Below are 9,288 nucleotides of genomic sequence, written 5' to 3'. Positions count from 1 at the left end.
GCTGAAAATTATTATCCAGGAAACAGAATGGCTTACGACTTGCTTTTGGGTGCAAGCCAAGCTGTTGATATAACCCGCAGCCAGACTCTTGCTCTGTGTGATATTGAGAACCGCAGGGGCCCCTCTGTTAATAGGCATTGATGGATGGCAAGGCGGGTATCCTCAGGAAAGAGGGGGCAGGGCTATGAAGCCCTGTTGGTCCACCAGAGCCTGTGTGTGTTGACGTTTCGGGCACAGGGCAAAGCTTGTCTGTTCTCTCAGTCGTCTGTCTGCTGGGCTGTATATTTAGGACTGGCTTTTTAGGAGTCCTGGGTACCCACAACTCCAGTAGGAGTCAGTGAGGGTCACCTCTGATAATCAGGCCCTAGGTTTATTCTAGGGGGTGGGAGTCTATGCAAACTGACTTTACTTGACCTGTTGTAGCTTTTAATGCTGCACATGTGCTGTGATCTGGGCCTTTGTCAGCTCAAGGACAGATTATTGCAGTGGGCCATACACAGGTGGCAGTTCGTCCCAGTTTTAGTGGCTTTTCATAACCTTTCCTGTGACATGGACTAAGACTAACAACTCCCTGTATGGAGGCAGGTCATGGGCAACAGAAAACCTGACAACTTGGACCCCTATTATCCTAAATGGGATTCAAACCTAGGAAAACCCCATAACCCAATACCGGTGCCTGAGCTATCCAGCCCCCCTTAGCCAAGCCACCTCTTAAAAAGAGTTTTACCACAGACCCGTCTCAAAAACTCCCTTTAACCAGATCGACAAACCTGGCTTTAAAAATAAAATCTGCAGAAAAATTTAGCCCTTTAAGAAACACATCCTAAAATGTCCTTATTGATTACATTGATGTGAAAGTAGGAAGAACGAGTTAGTTCCCTTTTATGTTTCTGCCACATTTTACATCCTATTAGCTGTAGGTTTACGTAGGGGAGCGATTGCTAGGAGATGATTTCAGTGACTTTCCCCCTTTCTCCTACCACCTCAAGAAGAAAGGCAAGATTACATATCATATTCCTAAAGCAAAATTACACATTGGAGAGTCTGAGCTCCCCTCGGGAGGATCAGGGCATTCCTGTATAAATATCTGTCTCTGTATATGTAATTTGCAGATGAAATTAAGTCTGTGAAGAAAGAGAAGTCTGTCTCTTTATGTGTGGGCTGTCCAGATTTTGCCTTGAATATTAAAGTGAAGTGAGTTACAAAGCATTGGCTCTCCAGGATTATCTAAGAAACCTTGTAGATCCCAAGTGACAGTGGTTACCGGATCAAAAGATGAAGTACTTATGCAGAAAACAGCCAGTGTGGTTCTTAGATCAGACCCTAATAGTCAAAGTCTCAGGTCAGTTTACAAAGCTCAGAGCTTTCCAAGGTAACAAGGAGATAAATGAGAAGCGAGGGGAGGTTGGGGTTTCATGTGGATTTTGGATTAAATATTAATTCACTGTCTTTGGTCATAAGAATAAACATCAACATTAATAATGTATACACTCATTATTATTGTGATAGTGGATTGCTGGAGCTAAGGTTGCATAAGCAATTCCATTCTAACCCCCTGTTGTCAGTCACTTATAACTTACCAAAACCTCCACCTTTCAGGCTATGCCTCTTTGGAAGGTGATTGATTCATTTAAACCATTTTTATTTGTTTATTTTGAAAGCTTGGGCCAAAATGGTTGCTCTTGAGTATGAGAGAATGAAGAAAATGCACTTTTCGTCATTAAAAAAAATAAATCTTATGAGGTTTTTGTGCAAATCCCAAACTTCAAGGAGGCAGAAAACTGAACTTTGGCCTGGAGATAGCTCCCATGATAGAGATATGCCTTGGCTGTGCCAGTGAAAATTCATCTTGATATTCATGTTGATGACCTCTTTAAAATCACAACTTGTCCACATGCAGTACCTTTTGAACACGGGTTTTTCTTGCTAAGTATGTAAAGTGTGCTGCTTAAGGACAGCTTTGGAGGCCTACATGAGTGGCCAACTTGGCTGTATAAATGAAAAGTAGTCCAAGATCATGTGATGAGATTGTACTGTAATTACAGGCAGTTGATATTTGTGGTGTAAAAAGTTGTTTTGCTGAAAAATGACCTTTTCCTTGTTCTTTTCTTTTTCAAATTCAAACATTTTTGTGAAAACTGGTTTTATTTTTTTTACATTTTTTCAAAACGTTTTGCCTGAATTTTTTCACATATTGTTTTTTCAGTTTTTCTTTCTTCTCTTTCCTTTGTTATTATTCTTCTGTCTTTTTTTGCTCCAGTCATTTTTCAAAATAGCTGGCATGCAGGGAACGGAGAGGGGGAACAAAAAGAAAGACATGAAAAGATTTAAAAAGCAATAAAAAATAGATCTGTGGTAGAGGGCCTGGTTCTGTCATTAAGTGATATTAGATATGGAGCAAAATTATTGTGAAGACGGAGTTATGCATGTCTGCAAATTACTTTTCTAAACCCAGACAAAAGACATGGAAGGGAGCTCACCTAGCAGACAAGAAACTGTCTGATATTAAACATTTGGAGGGGTTGCACTCGTATCTCTAATGACCATCTTCCCAAGATGGAGAGGATGCAAAGATCTATAGACTCCTCCTATGTGAAGCTACCTTCAAAAGGATTATTTGGGTGGGAGGGTGGGGGAGGAGACGGACTGCTAAGACTGGAGAAAGGAAGGTAGGAAAACTTTGGGGAGCTAAACAGGGGGGCGGTAGCTGAATGAGGAGAAAATGACCATTGTGTGGGGAACAAAGAACTGTTCATTTCTTTAAGACAGTCCACCTGATTAAACCTTGTTTATGAAAATGCTGATGCAACATCACCCTGATATGATAATGAACTCTAGCATTTTGGAGGTGAATTTATTTCCTGCATACTGCCTCATAAGGTAGCAAACCCCTCATCCCCTAAGGAAAGGGGGTTGAAGGATACAGGTATCTGCAACCTTAACCCTCACTCAAGGCCTGTCTCAGAGGGGCATAGACAGATGAATCTTTTCCCATTAAGATGTGTTGCAAAGCAAGGCGGGTCATTTGTACACAAATGGAGTTGCTTGAGGATGATGGAGGAGATGAGATTTGGTTAGGGGTGCATGGGGCAGGGCCCAAGTGCAACCCTGTGTAAGAAAAAGTATTTTCAAATGGCGTTAAACTGTTTTTCTGATTTTTGATCAGCCCTAACTGCAGTGCATACATGAGGTGTTGGAGTTAAGGTAACACAGCCAATCTTCACTTGGACATTTCCCAACTTCCGAATGATTCTAGCCAGGCAACCATAATAGTTTATTAACACTGACTTTTCTGATGGAACAATACACTCTTTATGCTTCTTTCTTTCACTGTGCTAAGGATTTGGGCACTGTTAGGAAAAAAAAGATGACTGCAATGGTGGTTTTTCTGTTGTCGTGCAGGTCAATATGACATATCATAAATATCAACATTTGAAAGCTAGAAATATTGGAGAGAAAACTAGGGAAGCACCGCTGAACTGCACTGAAGCATGCTTGGCTGGGAATGCTTGCAGAGGAATCTTGATCTTGGTGCAAAATTTACAAGATGCTAAGGAACAATGATTGACGGCTGCTGATGGCTTGAAAGCAGATGCGATGATGGAATGAGTGAAATTATGGTGCTGTTGCTTGTTCACCAGGTATTTTTAAGGCTGATAGCTGCTGCTGCAGCAGGTTAATATTAAAAGTAATGAAGGTCCATGAGGCAGAAAACTCAAAAGGGTCACAGTCCTCAGAGATGTGCACTGAGGATCTGAAAACTAAGTTATGAAAACTACGGTGAACTCGTCGTGATCTGTTTTCATTTTATTTTCTCCACCATGGGCCAGATTTTCAAATACGCCCTGCACCCAACAGGCTGAGCTATTCTGAAGAACTGGCGGCTTACTTTGATGCTTAAAATAAAAGTCGAGCCATTCTGAAAATTTGGCTCCAATTGTGAGCGTGGAGGTTTTTTTAAATTTTGCTTGTCTGGATCTTCCTCTTTACTCACAGTCTGACCTTTGGAGCCCACCTGGGAAACAGGACAACACAAATTAGAATGCAACAAAGCTCAGATGCAAGAGAATATAAAACTGTCACTGAAAAGTTTCAGAGTAGCAGCCGTGTTAGTCTGTATCCGCAAAAAGAAAAGGAGTACTTGTGGCGCCTTAGAGACTAACAAATTTATTTGAGCATAAGCTTTCGTGAGCTAGAGCCCACTTCATTAGATGCATTCAGTGGAAAATACAGTGGGGAGATTTATATACACAAAGAACATGAAACAATGGGTGTTACCATACACACTGTAAGGAGAGTGATCAGGTAAGGTGAGCTATTACCAGCGAGAGCGGGGGTGGGGGAACCTCTTGTAGTGATAATCAAGGTGGGCCATGTCCAGCAGTTGACAAGAATGTCTGAGGAACGGTGGGGGTGGGGGTGGGGAATAAACATGGTGAATGGTGGGGGTGGGGAATAAACACGGGGAAATAGTTTTACTGGGAGTGGATGGGTCATTACACAAAGTAAAACTATTTCCCCATGTTTATTCTCCCCGCTCCCGCTGTTCCTCAGATGGTTCTTGTCAACTGCTGGAAATGGCCCACCTTGATTCTAGAAAAAAGATTCTAGTCACTTGCATCTTGGGAGAGAAGCCTCTTCCTTCAGGTGGGGGCGGGGAGCCTTGTCCTAAATTGGCTCGCTGGGAAGATGAAAATGCACCTGTCTTCTCAAATCCCTTGCATGTGACAAGTGATCAACCCACAGTCATTTGAATACATAACCCTTGCAAGTACTTAAAATAAAAAAAAAAACTCTAAAAAACCTGGGGCAGGCTATTTTGAGCCCAGGCTGCATCACATGGGAAGTCTTGTCTGATCTGGCTTGTTTAAATCATCTTAACAGTTCTTAGTGAAATGGAGAGAAGGGGAAAAAAAACCCTCCTCATCCTCAAGGCGAGTATATTTGGGGAAAGCAATAAGATAGACTTGAAGAGGTTTGGAGGTTACAGTGGGAAATAGCAGTTACTCCCAATAAGCAGTGTTTAAATGGAGTGCTGCTGACAGTACCCTCAGGCAGGTTCAAGAGTTCCAAGATTTGCAACTAAAAGATTAACCAAAATAGATGTCTTATTACAGGCGAGTTTGTATCTAAATCATTTAAAGTGCCTTTAGACTCTGTAATGTTTTTCCGCCTAAGTACTTGTAGTATTTCTGCCGGTTCCTCTCGACTTTAGTGAACAAGTAATGAAGGGCCCTTGATCTAAGGAAGCCTGAGACCCTTCTGTTAATCACAAGGACCTCAGTGTGTCTGACACGCTGTGACTGAGTGGGAGGCTGTTTGTCTGTTTGTTCTTTAAGTCCAGGCGAGGGGGGGGGGGGAGGAGGAATTCTTGGCCAAAATTTTCCCTCCTTTCTGCTTTGTGTGGTCTGCTGTGCTGTCTGCCTGGATTATGTACACTTCCCCAGAGGGGATGCATTCCCGTAGCCCTGCACAAAATATTGAGCCAAATTCTGTCTGCCACAGGCAGAGAGAGCATGGAGTGGGATTTTTGTGCCTTGATTCTGGGTATCTTCCCAAACCACCAAAAGGCCACTCCAGAGACCCCGAGGTAACAGAGGAGCATTTGGGGGTCAAGGACATGCTCACCAGACTTCTACAGTGTGCCCCCTATATCAGAATGGGGACCACAGAGCCCCACTCACACAGTTTATTGCTGCTTTGAGCAAAGGGTACTGCTGGTAATCTGGGTATACTACAACCCTGCTTTGGCAGGGGTAATATGTGCCTAAATTGGGATCTTTTCCATGTTTTGGGCCATAATTTACAGCGTTTGATAGGATTCTTTAAAGTGGGAGGTGCTGTTTGAAAATGCCAATTCTAATTACCATCCTAAGGCAAAGGTGAACCTAGGCGATCTTGGTTTCCTAGGTATTGCTATATTACTGAAAGCAACAAAGTCTCAGGTTTACCGATAGGTTGAGAACATATCCAGATGATGTTAAATCCTTATAGTCCCCCAGGATTTGGAAAGTTAAATCTCTTAAGAGGAGGCCAACTTGAGCAGGAAAGAAATTGGAAATACAAGCTTCCCCCCCCTCTTCCCCGAAGCCGGTTTCCAAGTTCTAAAGCTAAGTGACATTTCTGTGTCATTCAGAAAACCTGAGATTACATATTTTTTTCAAAAAAAGAAAAGGATTACTTGTGGCACCTTAGAGACTAACACATTTATTTGAGCATAAGCTTTCATGGGCTACAGCTCACTTCATCGGATGCAAGTCTCTAAGGTGCCACAAGTCCTCCTTTTCTTTTTGCGGATACAGACTAACATGCTGCTACTCTGAAACCTGTCATATTTTTTTCACTATGTCCCGGATAATCTCCCACTTAAAAAATGGCTCCAAATCAGTTTGCAATCAATTTTATTTAAAAATAAAAAGTGATTAGAATTAAGAGTTCCTGTCAAAAAGAACCTTTGCCTTGTTACCTGAGCACAGCATGTTCTGAGCTGTCCAGTGGCCATTTCAAAAGCATCAATCTCATTACCACGATAACTCTCAAAAGGACATAGCTTCCTTGCAGAACAAGAACCACAAGGACTGATCTCTAGTTAGTTCCTTAAGGCTGTCTGGCTGGATGTTCAGTCTGTGTCCATCACTGATGATTTCATCGGACCACTGAAGCTTTTGGACCCCCATATAGTCACCAGCTGGGTAGCGGCATTCCCTTGTAAATGCACTTCCTAATTCACTGGTCTTCCATCCTAAAATGTCAATATTAAGGAAGTCACCAAACCTGAACCAGTACGTTCACATCATGAGAGTGTTTATACTGAAGACACCTGAGACAATCTGGTTAATTGTCCTTGTAGCCAAAATGGTCAAGAGTTTCTCTGTCCCTGAAGAGAAAATGACCAATGAAAACCTCGTGAAAGCACCACTCAGGTATCCTGTGTATTGGTGGCAGAAGCATCGTGAAATAAGGTCTAAATAGGCAAAGGTCAAAGACCCACCTTCTGTAGCAAATTAACGTGACTCATTTACCTTGGTGTGTTTAGAAGGAGGCTTCAGAGCGGACTCAGCTGCTGAGGATGGCGTTGACCTCGGTGTTAGCACCATACATAACACTATCATTCCACAGTGCCAAAGCATGCTACAAATACTTCTTAACACTTACCATACCCCTGTGAGGTGGATATGTGTTTTGCCCCCACCATTTTAAAGACTGGGAAACCCAGGCACAGAAAGGCATCATGACATGCTCCAGGCCACACAGCAAGTCAGTAGCTATTAGTTTTCCCGCTCATTAAAATGACGAGGTGTCAAATAGTATGGTGATGGGTGCCAATATAAGACAATACTTGGCCCGCCATGAGCCTTCGTTAATGTTTGTAATGAGCTGTGGGATCCTCAGATGAAAGCTACAGACTGTTCTTACACAGAGCAATATACATGTATTCTCTACCTGTATAATAAGAGAGAAGAGCACGGAGGTTGCAATACCTAGAAAGTGCTCTCCTTACCCCAGCACCTACCACAGAGGGAATCTGATATAATTGACAAGAGCCACGTTCCTGAATGAACTGCATTGAAGGTACAGGCTGTGTTATTGATAACAGATGGAAAAGTAGCTTTTCTGGGTTCTCAGAAATCTCCCTTTCCCCGTCTCCACTGCTCTCACATTCTCTGCAGGTTGAATCACTGCCCCTTTTTCTGTCCACTCCAGGAGTCTCCCCCTGAAGGGTAGAACCGCTACACAAGCTGCGTGGGTGCATCCTCTTCAAGTGTAAGGAGTCCCATTCAAGTCAGACACCACCCATAACACTCTTTTACAGTCAGTGTTTTATGATTGTATGCAAATTATTTACAAAAATGTAAATGAGGTAATACAAAATTTGCATAAAATGTCCTGCACAAAGCTTGTGAGTTATGTCTCCCGGACAAGAGGGCTTTTCAGGCCTCCTTGCCTAACACTCTCATCCAAGACACTAATGGTTTTGTTCCCCTGACTGCATGATGTAGATTGATGAGAGAGGGCTCCATGATTCTAAACCTCACTGTCCTCTTTAATCCCCCACATCCCTCCCTTCCCCACCCTCTTTCCACTTTTTCTCCCATCCAAGCCAAGAGATGGTACTGTGGTATGCAACTTCACTTGCATCTGTTCTGACTTGACTTCTCTGTAGTGCATCTTTCACTGACAAGAAGCCCCACCCACTGCAAGGGGCGCAGCGGCCGTCTTGTGTTCAGGTGCACCCAGTTACAAAGGAGACTTGTGCACACACACTGTGCTCTTTCACAGAGACTTAACTTTTGTTCTTTCTTATGGTGTTCTTCCCTTAATTAAAAATTTTAAAAGTAAAAGGCATTGCGATTGAAAGAGTATTATTGCTCTTTAGGGCTGGAAAAACCTAATAGGCCCAAACCTAAAAAGCCCCGGATCTGAACCCTCCTTCACTTTGGGAGATTTTCTGAGCTGAGTCCAGATTTACATCCTTGTGCTGTTTTCCCTCTAAAACACTCTGACAGCTTCCCTTTTGAATGGGCCCCCTGGTCTGTTATAGTTGGAGAGGGAAGTTAGTTTTTGCCTCATTGCTGGGTTCTAAGTGAAATGTCCTGCGATTTTATTGTGGGGGTCTCAATGCTTTCTCTGAAAGCACCAGCTCCTGGGGTTAGGTGATTACATGAGAATATGAGATTTGATTTTTTTAAAGTAAATTTCAACCTGTAACTTAAGTTTTTGTTTGCCAGAGTGAGATCCTGAGAAGGAGTGAGGATAGGGGTTGTGTGTAATGAAGTGGCAGCCCGATAATTTGGCAATTAACGTAACCCACACTTGTAATGTACATGATTTCTCAAAAGTCTCACTGGTGCATTTCCCCTCTTTATTTTAATGTATAGTTTGCAAAGCTGCCCTTTTAACTCTCCTGGCACTGAAGGGAGGACACTTACCCATGGCTTCCTTCTCCCAAGAGTTAAAATGTTTAATTAAAAAAGGTATTTTCAAGAATTTCTGCAACAGACACAAGCATTTTGTCCTTTAAACAAAGCACCATCCAGACTCTGAATTCCCTGTGCTAATTAACTGTACATTCTGTTAGGCTGGTGAATTATTCATTGCGACTGGAAGTTTAAACTGGGTTTTAAAAAGAACTAGATAAGTTGATGGAGGATATGTCCAGCAATGGCTATTAGTCTTTAAGCCTCTGCCGGCCAGAAGCTGGGGCTGGACAACAGGAGATGGATCACCTGATAATTGCCCTGTTCTGTTCATTCCCTAAGAAGCATCTGACACAGGATACTGGGCTAG

Source organism: Lepidochelys kempii, chromosome 14, assembly GCF_965140285.1.
Source record: "Lepidochelys kempii isolate rLepKem1 chromosome 14, rLepKem1.hap1, whole genome shotgun sequence".
Taxonomy (NCBI): domain Eukaryota; kingdom Metazoa; phylum Chordata; order Testudines; family Cheloniidae; genus Lepidochelys; species Lepidochelys kempii.
Note: the sequence above shows the minus strand (reverse complement) of the source record.